A 21,137-nucleotide genomic window follows, 5' to 3' on the forward strand; every position below is an offset into this window, starting at 1 on the left:
GCGAAATATAACAGGTACAGTCTAGGGGTACAGGAGACATTTGAGCTGATAAAAGCTGAGTGTGCATGGTGATAGATAGCGGCTCTGTAAGACTAAACTTACCTTGTGGCCGGAGTCTGTAGAGCAGAGTTACTGTACATGTCCAGACTCTCTGACCAGGTCTATGCAAAAGTATGAAAAGTGATATAGCAATGTGAAATTCAGGCCAACACTCCCTTTTTCCATAAAAGTCAGCACTTTATTTAATCCATATAAACACAACCAAATTTAAGTGGCTTCGTACAAAAATAGCACATGAAAAACGTACAAATGCCATCAGCAAAACGTACTTCAACCAGACGGCAACGCGTTTCTGAGCTCTACGTTTCTTAGTTTGAGCCTGAAAAATTCCACAATACTTAACACAGGATATCTGAGTTCGCAGATTCGTAACACTCAGGTTAAAATGTGCATAGACAAAATATATAGATAAAACCTGTAAAAACCACAATGTGGATAATGCGGATAAACGAACCATACAATAAAGTAAAAACAGGAGCCGAGGCTGTAAGTGCGGGGATTTCTGTGCTTGGGGATCATACTCGATACTGGATAAATTGAGATGTTTTGAAAATGTTGTATCCATTATTTTATCATTTGCAGATCACCAACACGTCTCTCCGACCTGTGATTTCCATAGTTCCACGACTTTTCCGTCTTATGCTCAGAGGTCTAGTATTAACCCCTTTACCCCCAGGGTGGTTTGCACGTTAATGACCAGGCCAATTTTTACAATTCTGACCACTGTCACTTTATGAGGTAATTACTCTGGAACGCTTCAAATGGATCCCGCTGATTCTGAGACTGTTTTTTCGTGACATATTGTACTTCATGATTGTGGTAAAATTTCTTTGACATCACTTGCGTTTATTTGTGAAAAAATCAGAAATTTGGTAAAAATGTAGAAAGTTTTGCAATTTTCAAAATTTTAAATTTTATGCCCTTAAATAGAGATATGTTACACTAAATAGTTAATAAATAACATTTCCCACATGTCTACTTTACATCAGCACAATTTTGGAATCACATTTTTTTTTTTAGGGAGCTATAAGGGTTAAAAATTGACCAGCGATTTCTCATTTTTACAACAAAATTTACAAAAATACTTTTTTAGAGACCCCATCACATCTGGCGTGACTTTGAGGGGCCTTTATGATAGAAAATACCCAAAAGTGACACCATTGTAAAAACTGCACCCCCCAAGGTGCTCAAAACCACATTCAAGAAGTTTATTAACCCTTCAGGTGCTTCACAGTAATTTTTGGAATGTGGAAGAAAAAAATGAACATTTAACTTTTTTCACAAAAATGTTACTTTAGACCGCAATTTTTTTTCATTTTCGACTTTTTGAATGTAAAATTTGCTTGAAAAATTAGCGGACACCATGTTGCGTTTGGGGAGCCCCCGATGTGCCTAAACAGTGGAAACCCCCCACAAGTGACACCATTTTGGAAACTAGACCCCTCAGGGAACTTATCTAGGTGTGTGGTGAGCACCTTGAACCCCCAGGTGCTTCACAGAAGTTTATATCATGGAGCTGTAAAAATAACATTTTCACATTTTTCCAACAAAAATGTTTTGCAGACCCCAATTTTGCATTTTCATAAGGGTAACAGGAGAAATTGTACCACGCGATTTGTTGTGCAATTTTTCCTGAGTAAGCCGATACCCCATATGTGGGGAAAAAACACTGTTTGGGCACACGGCAGGGTTCGGAAGAGAAGGAACGCCATTTGACTTTTTGAATGTAAAATTTGCTTGAATTAGTGGACGCCATGTTGCGTTTGGGGAGCCCCTGATGTGCCTAAATAGTGGAAAACCCCCCCCCCAAGTGACGCCATTTTGGAAACTACACCCCTGAAGGATTTTATCAGGGGGTATAGTGAACATTTTGAACCCAGAGGTACGACACAGAATTTGATAACATTAGGTCATCATATTGAATAAGTTGTCATTAGTCTTGAGTGCAAGTGCTCGCTACTTGAGTTTGCATCGGGTACTCAGGTATGGACCATGTATGGCGGGTGCTCAAGTGACATGCTCGAGTCCCCGCCCGCATGTTTCATGGTTGTTAGTCACCCAAATAAAAACATGTGGGGATCGCTTGTGCATGACAAGAAGTCCCAGCAAGGTTTTTTTGGCTGTATAACAGCTGCAAAACATTTGAGGCGGAGACTTGAGCATGTCACTCGAGCACCCGCTATACTCGGTGCATACCTGAGCACCCGATGCAAACTCAAGTAGCGAGCTCTTGTGCTCAACATTAGTTGCCATATAGACGGTATTTTTTTCTTTACTTCTGAAAAAATCCAAACCCCAACCCTAATACAACCACAACCCTAGCCCAAACGCAACCTTAGCTCAACCCTAACCCTAGCCCAACCCTAACCCTAGCTCAACCCTAACGCAACCCTAACCCTTGCCCAACCCTAACCCAATCCTAGCCTAACCATAGCACAACCCTAACCCTAGCCCTAGTACAACCCTAACCCTAGCACAACCCTACCCATAGCTCAATGCTACCCCTAGCCCAACCCTAACCCTAGCTCCACCCTACCCCAACCCTACCCCTAGCCCCACCCTAGCTCAACCCTCACCCTAGCCCAACCCTAACCCTAGCCCAACCCAAACCCTAGCACAACCCTAACCCTAGCCCAACCCTAACCCTAGCAAAACACTAACCCTAACCCTAGCACAACCCTATCCCTAACGCTAAAGTTTATTTTTTACGCCATTCCTCGTGCGGTATAAGTGATTAGACAACTTTATTTTTCGGGTCGGTGCAATTACAGGGATACTAGATTCATATCAGGTTTTTATGATTGAGAGCTGTCACACACTAAAAAACCCTTTTTATTGCAAAGACTAGTTTATGGATCGCAATTTTTTGAGAGCTATAATTTTTCCATATTTCGGCCGACAGAGTCATGTGATTTTTTTTTTTTTTTGTGGGACAAGTTGATGTTTTTATTGGTACCATTTTTGGGCACATTACATTTTTTGATTGCTTTCTATTCCGATTTTTGGAAGGCAGAATAAACAAAAAACAACAATTCACGAATTGTTTTTTGGTGGTTTTTTTATGCCGTTCTATGTGTCGCCAAATTGATAAGGAAGCTTTATTCTTCGGGTCAGTACGTTTACAGCGGTACCACAGTTATATTTTTTTTCACGTTATGGCACTTTTACTCAATGAAAACTATTTTATAGAAAAAAGAATTGTTTATGCATCGCTAGAGAGCTATAAATGTTTTATTTTTCTGCCGTTGGAGCTGTATGGTGGCTTGTTTTTTTGCGGGATAAGATGACGTTTTCAGCGGTACCATTTTTATTTACATTTGTCTTTTTGATCTCGTTTTATTCCATTTTTTGTTTGGTGGTATGATGATAAAGCATCGTTTTATGTTTTGTTTTTTATTTTATTTTTTTACCCTGTTCACTAAAGGGGTTAACTTCATCACCATCCCTGTGCTATGCAGCCTGTCAGCGCTGCACAGGGAAAAGTTACTTTGGTCACGCGTGGCGCATGACCAAAGCAACTTCCTGCCTTCTGATGACCCGGATGTTGTCATGATGACATCGGGTCACCATGACAACATCTGGGACCGGACTCAGACGCTGCGGGATGCCGGCAGAGAAGGTAAGTATCGCGCTAACCTCCTCTTGCCACCAGAATGCTGTGATCGATTTCAATCACAGCATTTCGGGGGTTAATGTGCAGGGAGCGGTGCGGGACCGTTCCTTGCACATAGCACCGGGTGTCAGCTGTGACAATCAGGTGGATGACTTGATATCACGACCTCCCCAGGAAAAAGACAATAGGCTCTAGCTACAGAGACCTTCAAACTCTCTGTGTCACTCCCCCTACTGCACCCCTGGTGGAGCCCAAGTCTCCATCCCTGTTATTTCCCAGCTAAGAGCTCCCAAAACTAAAATGGGCCATATGTTCTTACTGGACAGTCCTAGGGAGCCCGTTCTGGTGTCATTGGACCCAGCCGGGCCCCTGCTACGCATGGATGCTAAACATCGGAGTCCTAGGGGCCCCTGCAAGGCTGTGCTGGGTATCTCCTTTCCTTACGCTGGACTATGTTTAAAACTAGGGTTACAATCCGCATCCCCTCAGGTCTATTTTGTGTATCACTGAGATGAATCTTTTCCCCATAACTCGCTGTTGAATTATGTTTCTTGAATAGGCACATGGCGTCAGGGGAAGGGACATCCTGTGTAGCTTGCAGCTGCTGTGAGAATTATCACTCTTCGCTTCTTCAGCTCCTTCCTTTGCAAGCTGCAGTGTCAAATTTTCATATGTAGAGCTTCGTAAAACCCGCCTGCCAGTGCACAGTGATCGACAGGGGATTACCTTGAATATCTTCACACCATTGTTCCCTGTAAAAAACAGAAAATAAATAAGCTAATTTATACTCACCTAACACCTAATCCCAGAAGCCACTGTCAACTGTAAAACAGCAAAAATAAAAAACAACCATATCCCTCACCTATCCAAAGTGATGAAATAATCCATAGTGTCCTACGATGATCTAGATGACTTATACTAGTATAATTTTCAAACGGTGCCACTCCATAATGTACACATACTACAATGTGAAGAGTGGCAACTATTGACCGTATAATGGCAAAATCGCAAGATAAACATAAACAACCGAAGCAACCACGATCAAAGGCCGATCTACATCATAAAAAATTGTTTTATTAAATATTCAATTTTGTTAAAAATTATCACATGCAGATAATTGGTGCAAAAAATGGTGCAAAACAACATACAGTGTGTAAAAAAATTCTACCGCTATATGGGACAAGCAGGACCCAAATTGTACAGCCTAGTAGATATTAAGTGATCATCCAAGTAGCATAGTATTTATACACAGGCCAATGTGACCCGATTAGTAAAAAGGCTCATATAGTCAAAGGTTGTTAGGTCAGAGAAACAGACAATGTTAATACATTCCTCAAAATAATATTACGGGTATAATGAGCCACCATATATATATTTACATGTGTATAACAACAGTATATATATGTGTCAACAGTATATAGACATACAATATATTGTACATGACAACAGGCTCACACTGACACAAGTAATGTGTAGCGATCAGCTGCCGTGAGAGAGTTCACAGGAGTCCATCAGCTGATGAAACCCGGTAACCTCACTTACGGCACCGCCGCTGCGTGAGAACTGTCTCACGCCGTAGCGGTGCCGTAAGTGAGATCACTGGAGCTCATCAGCTGATGAACTCCTGTGAACTCTTTCACGGCAGCTCAGCGCTATACACTGCAGGAGTGATTACACAGCGGCGTCTGCTCTGTAACAGCAGGCATAGGCTGATGGGAGTAGTACTCTCATCAGCTGATGCCTGTGACCTGTGGTAAGCTTTTTACGACTGGTCACAGTCACAGCTGCGGGCTCACACTGTCATCTGACAGAGTGAGCCCGTAGTTCTAACCGATCAGAGCCCCTTTTTCCCACGCTGTCATCTGCGTGGGAAATCATGGATGTTCGGGGGCCCCATTCATATGAATGGGGTCCGTGTTCCGGGTCAGGTACTGTTCTGGTAACTGAACCAAACTTTTAATAGATATTCGGATATCCACGGGTCCGCCCATCACTAGTAAATAATCCTACCAAGTTATGACCACATAATGCCACCACATAATGCTAAAATAATGCCACCATACTGATCATTACCATCATGACTGTACTAAGACCAATATTACAATCAATACCACAATATGAGACAATAATCAATAAATACAGCCAGATCATAACAACATATCACCAACATGTACTGTAGTGATAATATACCATACTGATTATTAACAGTATAAACACTGATATTATCACTGTGCAGCAACCATGTAGTGGTATAATTGTATATATCAATTCCAGTGCTCTGCATACTATATACAGTACAGACCAAAAGTTTGGACACACCTTCTCATTTAAAGATTTTTCTGTATTTTCATGTCTATGAAAATTGTACATTCACACTGAAGGCATCAAAACTATGAATTAACACATGTGAAATTATATACTTAACAAAAAGGTGTGAAACAACTGAAAATATGTCTTATATTTTACGTTCTTCAAAGTAGCCACCTTTTGCTTTGATGACTGCTTTGCACACTTGTCATTCTCTTGATGAGCTTCAAGAGGTAGTCACCGGAAATGGTTTTCACTTCACAGGTGTGCCCTGTCAGGTTTAATAAGTGGGATTTCTTGCCTTATAAATGGGGTTGGGACTATCAGTTGTGTTGTGCAGAAGTCTGCTGGATACACAGATGATAGTCTTACTGAATAGACTGTTAGAATTTGTATTATGGCAAGAAAAAAGTAGCTAAGTAAAGAAAAACGAGTGGCCATCATTACTTTAAGAAATGAAGGTCTGTCAGTCCGAAAAATTGGGCAAACTTTGAAAGTGTCCCCAAGTACAGTTGTAAAAACCATCAAGCGCTACAAAGTAACTGGCTCACCAAAAGTACCACCCCAGGAAAGGAAGACCAAGAGTCACCTCTGCTTCTGAGGATAAGTTTATCTGAGTCACCAGCCTCAGAAATCACAGGTTAACAGCAGCTCAGATTAGAGACCAGGTCAATGCCACACAGAGTTCTAGAAGCAAACACATCTCTACAACAACTGTGTTAATTCATAGCTTTGATGTCTTCAGTGTGAATGCACAATTTTCAAAGTCATGAAAATACCGAAAAATCTTTAAATGAGAAGGTGTGTCCAAACTTTTGGTCTGTACTGTATGTGCATAGTGTGCTGGTAATTGTTCAAATATATGTATATTAAGTCATCTACCATCTCTCTGATCATAGTTGTTCACTTTCCCTTTTCTTTTTCATTCAGCCCACACCACCATAACCACTTCTTCCATCCATGACTTGTCTCTGCAAAATGTAATTCACGTCACCTCATCGCGTCTGCTGCATGGAGAGTCAGGGTGTTGGAGACCGGAGCAGCACACCCGGGGAACAGGAGCGAGATGAGTATGTTTTTTCTGCATGTATATATGAGTCTATGTGGGGGCTCACACTGTATATACAAAGGCTACGTGGTGGCTCAAACTGTATTTAGGAGGCTATGTGGAGCTCACACTGTATACAGGAGGCTATGTGCGGCCTCATACTGTATATAGGAGGCTATGAGGGTGCTCACAGTATATATAGGAGGCTATGATGGGGCTCACAATGTATATAGGAGACTATGTGGGGGGCTTATGCTGTATATGGGAAAATATGTGGGGGCTTATACTGCATATAGGAGGCTATATGGGGGCTTATACTGTATTTAGGAGACTATGTGGGGGCTCATACTGTATAAAGGGACTATGTGGGGCTCATACTGTTTATATAGGGCTGCGTGGGGGTTCATACTGTATATAGGAGGTTACCTAGGGCTCATACTGTATATAGGGAGGCTATGTGTGGGCACATACTGTATACAGTATATGGGGTTATGTGGGGTTCATACTGTATATAGAGTGGCTAAGTGAGGGCTCATACTGTTATAGGAGGATATGTGAGGCTCAACCTCTATATAGAGAGGCTATGTGGGGGCTCACACTGTTTATAGGGGGCCATATGGGGGCTCATACTGGATATAGGAAGCTATGTGAGGGTCATACTGTTTATAGGGTCCATGTGGGGGCTCATACTGTTTATAGGAGGAATTGTTCAGGCTCATACTGTTTATAGGAGGATATGTGAGAGCTCACACTCTATATAGAGAGGCTATATGGGGGCTCATACTGTTTATAGGGGGCTATGTGGGGGCTCATCATGTAAATAGGAGGCTATATGAGGGCTCATATTGTAGCATCGGCGTCTCTGCCCCATTCTAGGCAGAGACGCCGTCCCTCTCACCTCCCCGCTCCTGGCGCGGCGTCCTCCAGCGCTTCTCTCCCCGCTGCTTCCGGCACGCGCTCCTTCCCCGGCAATGTGCTTAGGGTGCGCGCGCGCGCGCTCCCCCTCTCTTAAAGGGACCGCGCGCGCCGTCCTAAGGAGTCCCCGGCCAATTGCCGGAGGACCTCCCATATAAAAGGCACCTCCTCCAAAATGGAGGTGCCCGAGCAATGTTGTAGCACTGTTCACTACTCTGCTTCAGCCCTCAGGTCCCGTTGCCAGTTACCTGCCAGATACCTGCCAGATTCCTGCCAGTCTGCTGTCTAATTCCTGCCTGATATCCTGCTACCTGCCTGCTAGCCTGAGGTCCGACGGTCTGCCTTCCAACTCCTGTCAGTCTGTCTAAGGAGCAGCTTGCCCGCTCACCTGGGAGCGCACATCTTCTACCTGCCTGCTTGCCTGAGGTCCGACGGTCTGCCTTCCAACTCCTGTCAGTCTCTCTAAGGAGCAGCTTGTCCGCTCACCTGGGAGCGCTCATCTGCTGCCTGTCTGCTAGCCTACCAGGAGGCTCTGTCGTCACGTGCTGTAACCACCCGCCTGTCCAGAGACTCCTGCCCGCTCACCTGGGAGCGCTCATCTGCTACCTGTCTGTTGGTCTTCCTGGAGGCTCCGCCGTCACATGCTGTGACCACCCGTTTATCCAGAGACTCTCGCCTGCTCACCTGGGAGCTCACGTCTATCATCTGCCGCCACAGGTCGTACCAATCCTTTACCCAGAGACTGCCCCGGTCACTTGCCGTGACCTCCTGCCCGTTCATCCAGAGACTGCCCCGGTCACTTGCCGTGACCTCCTGCCCGTTCATCCAGAGACTGCCCCGGTCACTTGCTGTGACTGCCTGCCCGTCTACCCTGGTCGCCACCCGCTCCCTTACAAGGACCGCCACCTTCTATAGTAGCTCAGAGGTTCCGCCTCCCAGAACCTTTACACATATTGTATGTAGAAAGTCTATGTGGAGGCTCATACTGTATATAGGGGACTATATGGGGACTCACACTGTATATAGAGGGGCTATGTTGGTCTTATATTATATGTAGGGGGCTGTGTGGGGCTCATACTGTATATAGGGGCAGTTTTCAGGCTTATACAGTAAATAGGGGAATGTCAGCATACTTAAATATTAAGTGATAATTAGAGTTGAGCCACCCCCGTAAGGTTCGAGTTCGGTTCGTCGAACGCCCGTATGTTCGCCGAACTGTTCGTCGAACTGTTCATGGAACACCGTCGAACACCGTTAAAACCAATGGCAGGCAAACAAAAACACATAGAAACACATAGAAAACACTTCAAAGGTGTCCAAAAGCTGACAAACTGCTCAGAAGACGCAACTAACACATGGAAAAGTGACAAGTACATATAGTCATGCAAAAAGAAAAGAGGTTGAGGAGTAAAAGGAGGGGGAGACACAGATATAGGCATGTAATGCCCTTCTAAAACCAAAAAAGTGCGAAGCTGACACGGCCAGTCCGTTCTTGCCCATGCGACCTCCGTGTCGCCGGGATTGTGCCAGAGCTGCGGTGGACCCTGATGGCCAGCCCCCTTCTCCCAATACTGGTGCCTGTCCGCTGGTGGGTCGAGCGAGCCCCCCTGCGGTGGAGGCAGGTCTAAGCTTTTTAATTTATATTGTCTCTCTAATTTGAATGAGTACACTTTAAATCCTTTTACAAGGATCTATTGGAGGGCAAGTCTGATGCCAGCAGCCGCGGGAATTACAGCTCCAGTAGTGTCCACTAAAGCTGCTGCAGTTAAAAAGCTTTTATAAGGATCGAGCTTGGCGGTCCACTTCAAGGCGTCCTATCGCCAGTCCCAGCCCCTGTGGCTTGGGGTGCCTCCCGATGCTCTTCACTGAGTGTCCCGGGGGCCCGAAGCATTTCCTTTGAAAAAATTAAGTGTCCAAACTACAGGTGGTGTAGCTTCCTTAACAGCTGGGATAATCCGCTGACTAGCAGACACTGCTACTAGGCACAAAGTATTTCCTGGGCTAGATGCAGTTAAAATTTTGTAATTAGATACTCTCGTTAGATGCTGAGAAAGCATTCCATAGAGTCTCCTGGCATGCCTGGCCCTCACAGGGTATCAAATACTTAGGAATTCCTATTCATAGAGACCTCTCCCATCTATGTTATCTTAATTTTGGGCCCTTTATTGAACAACTCCATACAGACCACGGTTGGCAAGTTAAAACTGTAAGATTCACTACGTGAACCACTGGAGCTTTGTGGAAAAGCACATGTACACTGTGTTCCAAATTATTATGCAAAAAGTGTTTAGGAGTGATAAGGTAAGAATTTTTTTGTTTGTCAGTTAAACTCATTGATGGTGATGTGTGTCAGGACTCTTTATATCACTGTAAGCAATTGCAGACACCTGTGCTAATTAGTTTGGCAGGTGTGTCCAATGAAAGGCAAGACTACTTAAGAAGGCTGTCCCACATTATTAAGCAGCCTACATTTTCTGCCAAAATGGGAAAGAAAAAGGATGTGTCGGCTGCTGAAAAGCAACAAATTGTGGAGTGTTTAGGTCAAGGCATGACTACATTCAACATTGCCAAGACACTTCATCGTGATCATTGCACAATCAAGAAGTATGTAGCTGATTCACAGTACACACGTGTGCGTGCTGATAAGGGAAAATTGAGGACTCTTTCCTACAGGCAATTACGTCAGGTTAAAAGAGCAGCGGCAAAAAAGCCTTGTCATAGCAGCAGACAAGTTTTTGAAGCTGCTGGTGCCTCCAACGTCCCCCGAACAACAAGATGCAGGGCCCTTCAGAGGTTTGCAGCTGTGCATAAGCCATCCTGTTGACCTCCTCTATCCACTGTACACAAGCAGAAACAGCTCCAGTGGGCCAAACAATACATGAAGACTGACTTCAAAACTGTTTTATTCACCGATGAGTGCTGTGCAATGCTCGATAGTCCAGATGGATGGAGTGGAGGATGGCTGGTTGATGGACACCCCATGCAAACATGGCTACGGCGCCAACAAGGAGGAGGTGGAGTAATGTTTTGGGCTGGAATCATGGGGAGAGAGATTGTCGGCCCCTTTAGGATCCCTGAAGGGGTAAAGATGAACTCCATGATGTATGTGGAGTTTCTCAAATAGCACTTCCTGCCATGGTTCAAGAAGAAAAACCATGTATTCCACAGCAAGATCATTTTCATGCATGATAATGCACCGTCTCATGATGCACATAACACATCTGCATCTCTGGCTGATATGGGCATAAAAGGGGACAAACTTATGGTGTGACCTCCATGCTCCCCTGACCTCAAACCCATTGAGAACCTCTGGAGCATCATCAAAAGGAGTGTCTATGATGGCGGGAGGCAGTTCACATCTAAGCAACAGCTCTGGGAGGGTATTCTGTTCTCATGCAAAACAATTGAAGCAGAAACCATCCAAAACCTGACAAATTCAATGGACGAGAGAGTTCAGAAGCTCCTTTCGAACAAGGGGTCCTATGTGCAAATGTAACATCACCTAGAATAAAGCTTTGAGTTGAAAACTGTTTGATTTAAGTTTCTAATAACCTGCTAATGCTTATAATTTCAAAAATGACCATTTTTTTGTTCTTTATTAAAATGAAAAGGTTGATCGAAGAGTGTGGGGGATCTAAGAGTGTGGCAACCCAGTAGTCAGGATTATTTCGAATTCTGACAATCTGAGGGTCATGTTGCAGGTAGTGCAGCAAGAAGGCACCCATGTGTCTTGCGCATCTAGGAGCCCCAAAATTATTTTCCGGGCTAGATGCAGCGAAAAATTATTATTAATTTGAAAGCTGGTGGAGCTTAGTATAGATGGCCTAATAGAATCAGTACTGCAAACTGCTATAAGGCCAAAATTATTTTACAGGGAAGATAGAGATAAACATGATTAGTAATAATTTGAAATCTGGTGGAGCTTAGTATAGATGGCCTAATAGAATCAGTACTCCACACTGCTACTATGCCCAAAATTATTTTCCAGGCAAGATACAGATAAAAATGATAATTAATTTGAAAGCTTAAAACGGTTGGTGAGGTGATTTTACCAAATCCTCAAGCTTTTACTCTCCCCAGGATGACACAGGGCTAGAAAAGTCCTTGCTGATGCATGATGTGTTCATCTTTATGAACCTGAGTCTGTCTACATTGTCAGCGGACAGCCGTGTGCGCTTATCTGTCAGCACAACACCAGCAGCGCTGAACACATGTTCAGAGAGAACAAAAATTATTATTTATTTGAAATCTGGTGGAGCTTAGTATAGATGGCCTAATAGAATCAGTACTGCAAACTGCTACAAGGCCAAAATTATTTTACAGGCAAGATGCAGATAAACATGATTATTAATAACACTGGTGTACAAAAAAAAAAAAATTCTGGCATGGACTTTAAGAACAGTTTTAGACTAATTTGAGGGTGCTGAATTCAAATCTGATCTTATAATTTCTCTATCACATCACGTTTTTGCGCTATAGGTATATAGCCCATTTTCAATAATTCCAAGAAAAATATAAGTAGTGTATGAAAAGTGCCGTTTTATACGGTTCACTAAGGTAAATTTAGTTTTCATTTAGTCTCCCAATAAATGTGAGAATATCTTTGTTTTCTTTGAACATGCATAATTCCCATTTGTTATGATAATAAAGTAAAAAAACAGTTTTCAAACACCCTTGTTTTCTGTGCTACTGGGACAGTAGAGCTACAGCAGAGCATTGGGTGAAAACTGAATGGCCTCAGCGACAGAGTTTGGCACCTGGCGATAAGAATGTCATCCATGATTCACTAGTGGATAGGAAGAACATTGTCTTTCCTCCCTTGTACATAAAACTTGGATTGATGAAGCAGTTCGTCAAAGCTCTCAATCACAGTGGAGAATGCTTTAACTATATATGTTCAACTTTTCCAGGTCTTAGTGAAGAGAAGAAAAAGGCTGGAATATTGTATAATAAGAACACTTATGAGAGACCCAAACTTTATCACATCAATGAATGAGACAGAAGTAAGAGCTCGGAATGCATTTTGTAATGTGGTGCAGAATTTTCTAGGGAATAAGAAAGCAGACAACTATGAAGAGATTGTGGAAGAGCTACTAATGAGTCTGCAAAATCTTGGATGTAGAATGAGTACCAAGATTCACTATTTAAACAGCCATTTGGACTTTTTTCCAGAGAACCTTGGGGATGTGAGCGAGGAACAAGGGGAGCGTTTTCATCAGGACATTAAAACAATGGAAGAACGGTATCAAGGCCGGTGGGACTCACATATGATGGCTGACTATTGCTGGAGCTTGATGAGAGACAACCCAGAAGCTGTACATCACAGATCAGCCAAGAAAAGAAAGTTCAAATAACTGCCATTTGCCATTCATCTGTGTGCCATATATATGTGTTTTTATATTTTGTAATTTAACTTTGTAAGTATATTTGATTTGCTGTACACAGACTTTGTAATTTGTTATTCCTTGATTAAAAATATACAAAATGTAGTAACGAAAATCATGAAGTTTTTATCAAGAAACATTCGATAGGATTAATTTCCATCAAAAATATCTCGAAATCCTGATGTGATAGCCAAAAACGGAGTTCGTATTAGTAATCAGCAGCCAAAATTGACTTAAAATATGTTTTAAAACCTTGTGACAGAAAAACTGCATTGACCAGTGTAATTTTAAATCTGGTGGAGCTTAGTATAGATGGCCTAATAGAATCAGTACTGCACAGTGCTACAAGGCCAAAATTATTATACAGGCAAGATACAGATAAACATGATTAGTAATTTGAAATCTGGTGGAGTTTAGTATAGATGGCCTAATAGAATCAGTACTGCACAGTGCTACAAGGCCAAAATTATTATACAGGCAAGATACAGATAAACATGATTAGTAATTTGAAATCTTAAAACAGTTGGTGAGGTGATATTAACAAATCATCAAGCTTTTACTCTCCCCAGGATGACACAGGGGTAGAAAAGTCCTTTCGGATCCATGATTTGTACATCTTTATGAACGTGAATCTGTCTACATTATCAGTGGAGAGCCGCGTGCGCTTATCTGTCAGCACACCACCAGCAGCGCTGAACACACGTTCAGACAGAACGCTGGCTGCGGGGCATGACAAGATCTCCAAGGCATAAGTGGCGAGCTCCGGCCATTTATCCAGATTGGAAGCCCAAAAAGAGCAAGGGTTCAGTGACACAGTCATGGCTTCAATGTTTACTTGGAGATACTCCTGTACCATCGTCTCTAGGAGTTGACTATGTGTCAGACTTCTTGTCTCCTGTGGCCTTTCAAAGGATGGGCTAAACAAGTGGTGAAATGATTCCGCAAAATTGATGTTACCAGCAGATACTGTGTTTCTGTTACATTTTGAGTGCTGAACACTCGACGGTCCCACAGTTGGCAAGTTGGAACTGTGAGATTCACTACGTGCACCACTGGTGTTTTGTGGAAAAGCACATGTAAGATTCTGCAACAGTCTCTGCTGATACTCCTGCATGCGTGCATCCCTTTCTATGGCAGGAATAATTTCTGCAAATTTACTTTTGTACCGGGGATCTAATAGTGTGGCAACCCAGTAGTCAGGATTATTTCTAATTCTCACAATTCGAGGGTCATGTTGCAGGTAGTGCAGCAAGAAGGCACTCATGTGTCTTGCGCATCCAGGAGCACCAAGTCCCTGTTGTGTTGGTGGCGAGGTAACAATCATGCTTCCTTCCTCTGCCCTCTCTCCCCAACCTCGCACAACAGAAATGTGATCAAGGTCTCCCTCATCTGATGAGTCTTCCATCAGTTCGTCCTCCACTTCTTCCTGGGCTCCTGCACATTTCTCACTAGTTTGGCTGCTACCATGCGCCCTGCTAAAACCATCTCCCCCACCCTCACATGCCTGCCGCCTTGGTGCTGCCGACCGTCTGGACTTTGCAGATGTTAGCCCTTCCGCATACAACTCCTCCTCCTCTACTTCCTCCACCTCCTCTTGAGCCACCACCTGACTCCGAATTCTGTTTAACATGTGCTCCAGCATGTAAATCACCGGAATAGTCATGCTGATAATGGCATCGTCAGCACTAAACATCTTCGTCGCCATTTCAAAACTGTGCAGAAGGATGCATAGGTCCCTGATCTGAGACCACTCCTCCAGCGTGATTTGCCCCACCTCTGGATCTCGTTGGCCCAGGCTATACGTCAGAACATATTGCACCAGGGCATGTCGGTGCTGCCACAGTCGCTGCAACATGTGCAGAGTTGAATTCCACCGGGTAGGCACATTGCATTTTAGCCTGTGAAGTGGCAGGCTCAACGACTTCTGTAGAGATGTAAGTCGCTGAGCTGCGGGATGCGAACGGCGGAAGTGAGCACACAGCGACCGTGCCCTCTGCAGAAGGCTATCTAGTCCGGGATAGTGGCCTAAAAATTGCTGGACACCAGGTTCAACACGTGAGCCATACAAGGCACGTGTGTGACATTGCCCCGGCGAAGGGCCGCACTGAGGATTGCAGCATTGTCGCACACGGCCTTCCCTGGTTTCAGGTCCAGTGGAGACAACCATTCATGAAACTGGTTCTCCAGAGCTGACCACAACTCCTCAGCTGTGTGACTCACATTTCCCAGACATTTCAAAGTAAAAACCGCCTGATGACGTTGAGCCCTGCTGCCAGCATAGTAAGGAGCTGTACAGGATCCCTTCTGCGCAGTTAGAAAGCTTGTGGCATGACCAGACAGGCTTTGGGTGCAGGTGGAGGACCGAGAGGAGGTTGAGGAGGCAGAAGCAGTGGAGGAACTTCGAGATAAAGAGGATTGACGCACAACTCGTGGGGACGGCAAGACTTGGACAGCAGCCCCTTGTCCTGCTGTCACCATAGTTACCCAGTACCCAGTCAGCGACATGTAACGCCCCTGTCCATGCCTACTCGTCCAAGTGTCTGTGGTGAAATGCACCCTGTCACACACAGAGTTTCTCAAAGAAGCGGTGATGTTGTGTGCGACATGCTGGTGGAGTGCAGGCACACCTTTCTTTGAGAAGTAGTGCCGACTGGGCATCTGGTACTGGGGCACTGTGACGGGACATAAGGTCTCGAAAATCCTCTGTGTCCACCAGGCGGAAAGGCAGCATTTATGTAGCCAAGAGCTTGCAGATGGTGAAATTCAACCTCTTAGCTTTCTCATGGCTAGGAGGAAATGGTCTTTTACTTGTCCATGTGAAGCCCAGCTGTGCTTGGCATCACAGACCCAGAAGGGTGTATTGAAGGACTCCTCCACAAGAGGCCCCCATAACCATTCACACATCTGCACCTTCCACCTCAGACCACCAGAGGGAGCTCCTTAGGGAGATATATAAGGGAAGGTGGGGCCAGGCAGCCGTTAGTCTGTCAGAGTCTGGTTTAGCAGTGAGTCCAGTGCAGTCTGAGACGTGTTACCTCAGAGGACAAAAGCCTGTTCCAGCTCCTGCATTCTACCCTGCAGTGGAGCTTATCCAGATCAAGACTCGGTGTAGCTCAGTGAGGTGAGCTGTAGGTGTGCCGGCGCCATAAGATCGGTGAACCGCGGCACGCTGCCGTTTGTGTGAGTAGCCTATCGAGGGCTCGAGTAGGCCGAAGGCAAAGGAGTAGAGAGTTAGTTCATAGGGGAGCAGAGGAGCTTAGCTGGATCACCCCGAGAAGAAGAATTTACCGGACACCGGGTCCGAAGCTTGCCGAGAACTCCACGACCCAGCAAGATAAACCGGAATCCCTGGAGAACTACAGGTCCCAGGATAGCTAAAGTGCTGATACGTACCAGAGTCAGGAGACACATAGGCCCCGTAGGTTGGGAGCCTGCACTCCAAGAGAAGGCCCTACCACAAGGTCAGCCAGCGCAGGACAGAGACAAAGTTAGGCCTAGCTCCAGGCAGGTCAGAAACTTATTATGCAGAAGCCAGAACCAGGAGGCCCAAAACCTGCTCATTGGGGAGGATCTGGACATACACCCTTCACCCTACAGTGCTCCGGGGAGTGCCTGAAATTCCACCAGTAAAAGGTACTGAAGTGACTATCGTGTCCGTCCCTGTTCTTGCTCTGGCCCAGAGTAGTCTCTCTATCCTGCATCCCCGTTCCTATACTGCCCTGAGGCCCAGCTCTAACTGTGGAGAGCTATACCATCAAGCTGCCTTATCATCAGCCTCAGTAGACTGCGCAGCGCTGGTGATCCTCACCAGAAACCACAGGTGGCGTCACGAACTCTTTCTTTTATAAACTTTACAAATATCAACCCCTTTTTAGGAGAGACCCCAGGGTACGGGCCCGGGAGCCGACCACCGCGACATCCCTAAAGGCCAGGCCAAAGGCCCGGGTACCGAGTTATCCCCGTTCCCCTGGGTGCCACATCCACATCTGAGGGACCGAGGGCTGGCTGTTGTGCTTAGACGGGGTTGAGAAGGGTGTCCCCGGCAAACTGCCGGTCTGTGAGGAAGATGCAGGCGGACATGTTAGGTTGCCTTGATCCAAAGGTGGTGCTATCGATGTCGGAGAGCGCTCAACACCAGCTGGTGTTTCCACCTCCAAATAAAATGATGACCTGACAATCACACTGGCTGTTGCGGGTAAAGAGGTGGCCGGTCTGCGTCCCAAAACAGGTGTGACTGCTGTCCCCCCAGTCACAGAGGATGAAGAGGCTGCGGATGCACAAGATGTGGCTGATGGTGGTTGGCCCAGCCGGCTAGGCCGCATTGTAGCACAGTGAGCTTCCCACTGCAACTTATGCTTCATATCCATGTGCCGGTTCATGTATGAAGTACTCAAACTATGTATTTTTTGGCATCTACTTAGCTTTTTCTGACAAATGTTACAGATAACACGAGTTGGGTCATTCTTATCGATCTGAAAAAATGCCCAAGCTATGCAAGGCTTAGCACCCATGCGACCTGAAGAGCCACTACGACTTGTGGTCAGAGGCAGAGTTGTGTTTGAGGATGCAGTTGTTGACGTGCTTCCAGTACTACGTCTCTGTCCAGGAAGGCCCAACCTGACCTCGTCGTCACTAGCATCCTCCTCCACCTCCTCTGCTGACCTCATCGACTGGCTGACTGTGGGTTGACAGTAAGTGGGATCTCCAACCTCGTCATCATCACCCTGTGTGTTCTCACACCAGTCGTCCTCAGAGTCAACCTCTTCCTGCCCTGGCAAAAATCTCAAGTTGTCATTCCAATCAGGTATTTGAGTCTCATCATCGCCTTCCTCATTCTCTCCACCAACAGGAGATACAGTTTGGGAACGAGGGTCTACATTATGGTTGAGGTGGAGGAGAGCCCACTTGAAGGAGCACTTGATATCCGTTGAAGCACCTGCTGTTTTTGTGCCTCATCTGGAATTTGTAGCGATTGGCGTGGCCGTAAGAAAGGGATCTTATCACATTGTCCACTAAAAGAAGTAGACATCTTAGTTTGGCTGGAAGATGGTCTTTCTTCTGCAGATGTTACTGTTGCTTTAACACCTACCCCACGGACACAACCTTTTTTTCCCTTCCCAACACACCTATTCCCCTTTCCACCATCAGCAGGCCTTTTTCCACTCATTTTGGTGGTTAACTAATTGACAACTCTGGAGTTGTTTGCACAAAAAAACAATGGATGGGAACCGAGCAGAGCTGAGTGGCCAAACTGTTGTATTAGCCCAAAAGTATTGGCTGGGTTAGATGCAGTAAAACAATTTTATTACATACACAGGTGGTGGAGCTTAGTATAGATGGACTAATAGAACAAGTCCCACACACTGCTATAAGCCCAAATTTTTTTTCACAGCTAGATGCAAATAAAAATTATTTTTAATTTGCAACCTGGTGGAACTTAGTATAGATGGACTAATAGAACAAGTCCCACACACTGCTACAAGCCGAAATTTTTTTTCAGAGCTAGATGCAGATAAAAATTATTTTTAATTTGCAACCTGGTGGAGGTTAGTATAGATGGACTAATAGAACAAGTCCCACACACTGCTACAAGCCCAAATTTTTTTTCAGAGCTAGATGCAGCTAAAAATTACCGTATTTTTAATTTGCAACCTGGTGGAGGTTAGTATAGATGGACTAATAGAACAAGTCCCACACACTGCTACAAGCCCAAATTTTTTTTCAGAGCTAGATGCAGATAAAAATTATTTTTAATTTGCAACCTGGTGGAGCTTAGTATAGATGGACTAATAGAACAAGTCCCACACACTGCTACAAGCCCAATTTTTTTTTCAGAGCTAGATGCAGATAAAAATTATTTTTAATTTGCAACCTGGTGGAGGTTAGTATAGATGGACTAATAGAACAAGTCCCACACACTGCTACAAGACCACATTTTTTTTCAGAGCTAGATGCAGATAAAAATTATTTTTAATTTGCAACCTGGTGGAGGTTAGTATAGATGGACTAATAGAATGATGCTATGCCCAAAAGGTTTTACTTGGCTAGGTGCAGTAAAAAAATTTGTATTCTATATACAGGTGGTATAGCTTGCAACACAGATAGGCTACTCCACTGACTAACACACACTGCAAGAGGCCAAAAAGGATTTGCTTAGCTAGATTTAGCCAAATGCTGTGAAAAAAACTTGCACAGCACTGGCACAGACCTGCCTAGCAAAAAGTCCTAGGAAATGCTGTAACCTAGTCCACAAAAGGACTGCAATTACAAGTAGACCCTACACCCAACCTATCTATTTAAGAGCACAGACCTGCCTGATAAAAGTCGTAGGAAATGATGTAACCTAGTCCTCAAAAGGACTGCAATCACAACTATCCCCTACTCCCAAGCTATCTGTAGATTTGTGCGAAAATTGGCTTGAAATGAACACTCAAAGTATAGCGCACACAGCAACAGCGGTGCCGTCTAACACGCAGCTGCAGCAGTGAGAAAATGGTGGCTACGTGGAAAATGGCTGGGTCTTATAGGGCAAGGACATGTGACATACACTGCCAATGACACATGCCTTTGCTTGTGTGAAAAAAACAGTTCGCTCCGTGTGTGCGCTGCTGATAGGCTGACAGATTGCATCTCCCCACTGTAAATGGGGGAAAGAGAAAAAAAAATGGAGATCTTCATTATTTCTGCAGAGATCCATCCCATGAACCTCCCCCGCCCCGCTGTACACTCAAACTGCGTATTAACATTAATTTTCAGCATTACTGAGAAAAAATCCAGTTATGATTTTGGTGCACGAACAGTTATGGAAGATAACCTCGAACAGCCGGATTTTTTTCAAATTGTTCGTGTTCGCCGAACGGCTCGAACACCGCCCAAAACAGCTCGAATTTGAGATTGGCGAACAGTTCGAGTCGAACACCGCTCATCTCTAGTGATAATATTAATATATTATAATAAATGTAATTAATATGTTGATATGAATATTGAGCAGAATTCATATCTGTCTATTGGTTCGTTCTCCGCAACAGTCATGGTCTCTCATGTGATCTCTTTGGAAAATTAATTGCCCACCCTTGCCTTAGATAGTAATAATGCCCTCTGTGTGCCGATACTGAATAATAATGCCACCATCTATGCCTGATAATAATAGTGCACATGGGGTTTCTTACAATAATAATATTGCAGCTCATGGTATGCAAGGGGCTTATATTAATATGGGGTCTACCAGTAGATACATAGGGGGAGAGGGTTAATAAGAGGCTTTAATACAGAGCCCAGACAGGCTGTACTATAACAGCAGGTGAAAGGGGGAGGTAAGAGGAGGAGCAGGCATTCTGACGCTTAGGCTTGAAGGGGAATAGAGCCTGTAATAACACAGCGGGGCAGGCGGAGGGTTGTGTTTATTAGGAGCTTAGACCCGGCTGCTGCATTCAATGACACTTTACATAAAAATGTGTTCCAGCGATGAGACCGGAGGGGGCGTCAGTGCGCATTGGGAGGCACGCGGCGCTCCAGCGAGAGGTTTCCTCCCCATACAGATACCAGAAGGTCCATGCTTGAAACGCACAGTGGGCTCCAATAGGGGGCGCTGTTTTATGGATCTCATCAAGTATTTATCACATCATAGGTCCAGATTGGTTCCCATAATGGCTAGGCAACAAGACAACAGGGAATATAGGTGTATAGATATATTATAAATATAGAGGATGTATTAATATAGTGTAAATGTACCAGATATAATCGATGCACACACAAAGGAGAATCATTTAACCCTGAATCAATATTCAGTGCAGCCAAGATTAAAAGTATA

This window comes from Phyllobates terribilis, unplaced genomic scaffold (genome assembly GCF_046119375.1).
Source record: "Phyllobates terribilis strain yellow unplaced genomic scaffold, ASM4611937v1 Scaffold_349__1_contigs__length_1988846, whole genome shotgun sequence".
In the NCBI taxonomy this organism is placed as follows: domain Eukaryota; kingdom Metazoa; phylum Chordata; class Amphibia; order Anura; family Dendrobatidae; genus Phyllobates; species Phyllobates terribilis.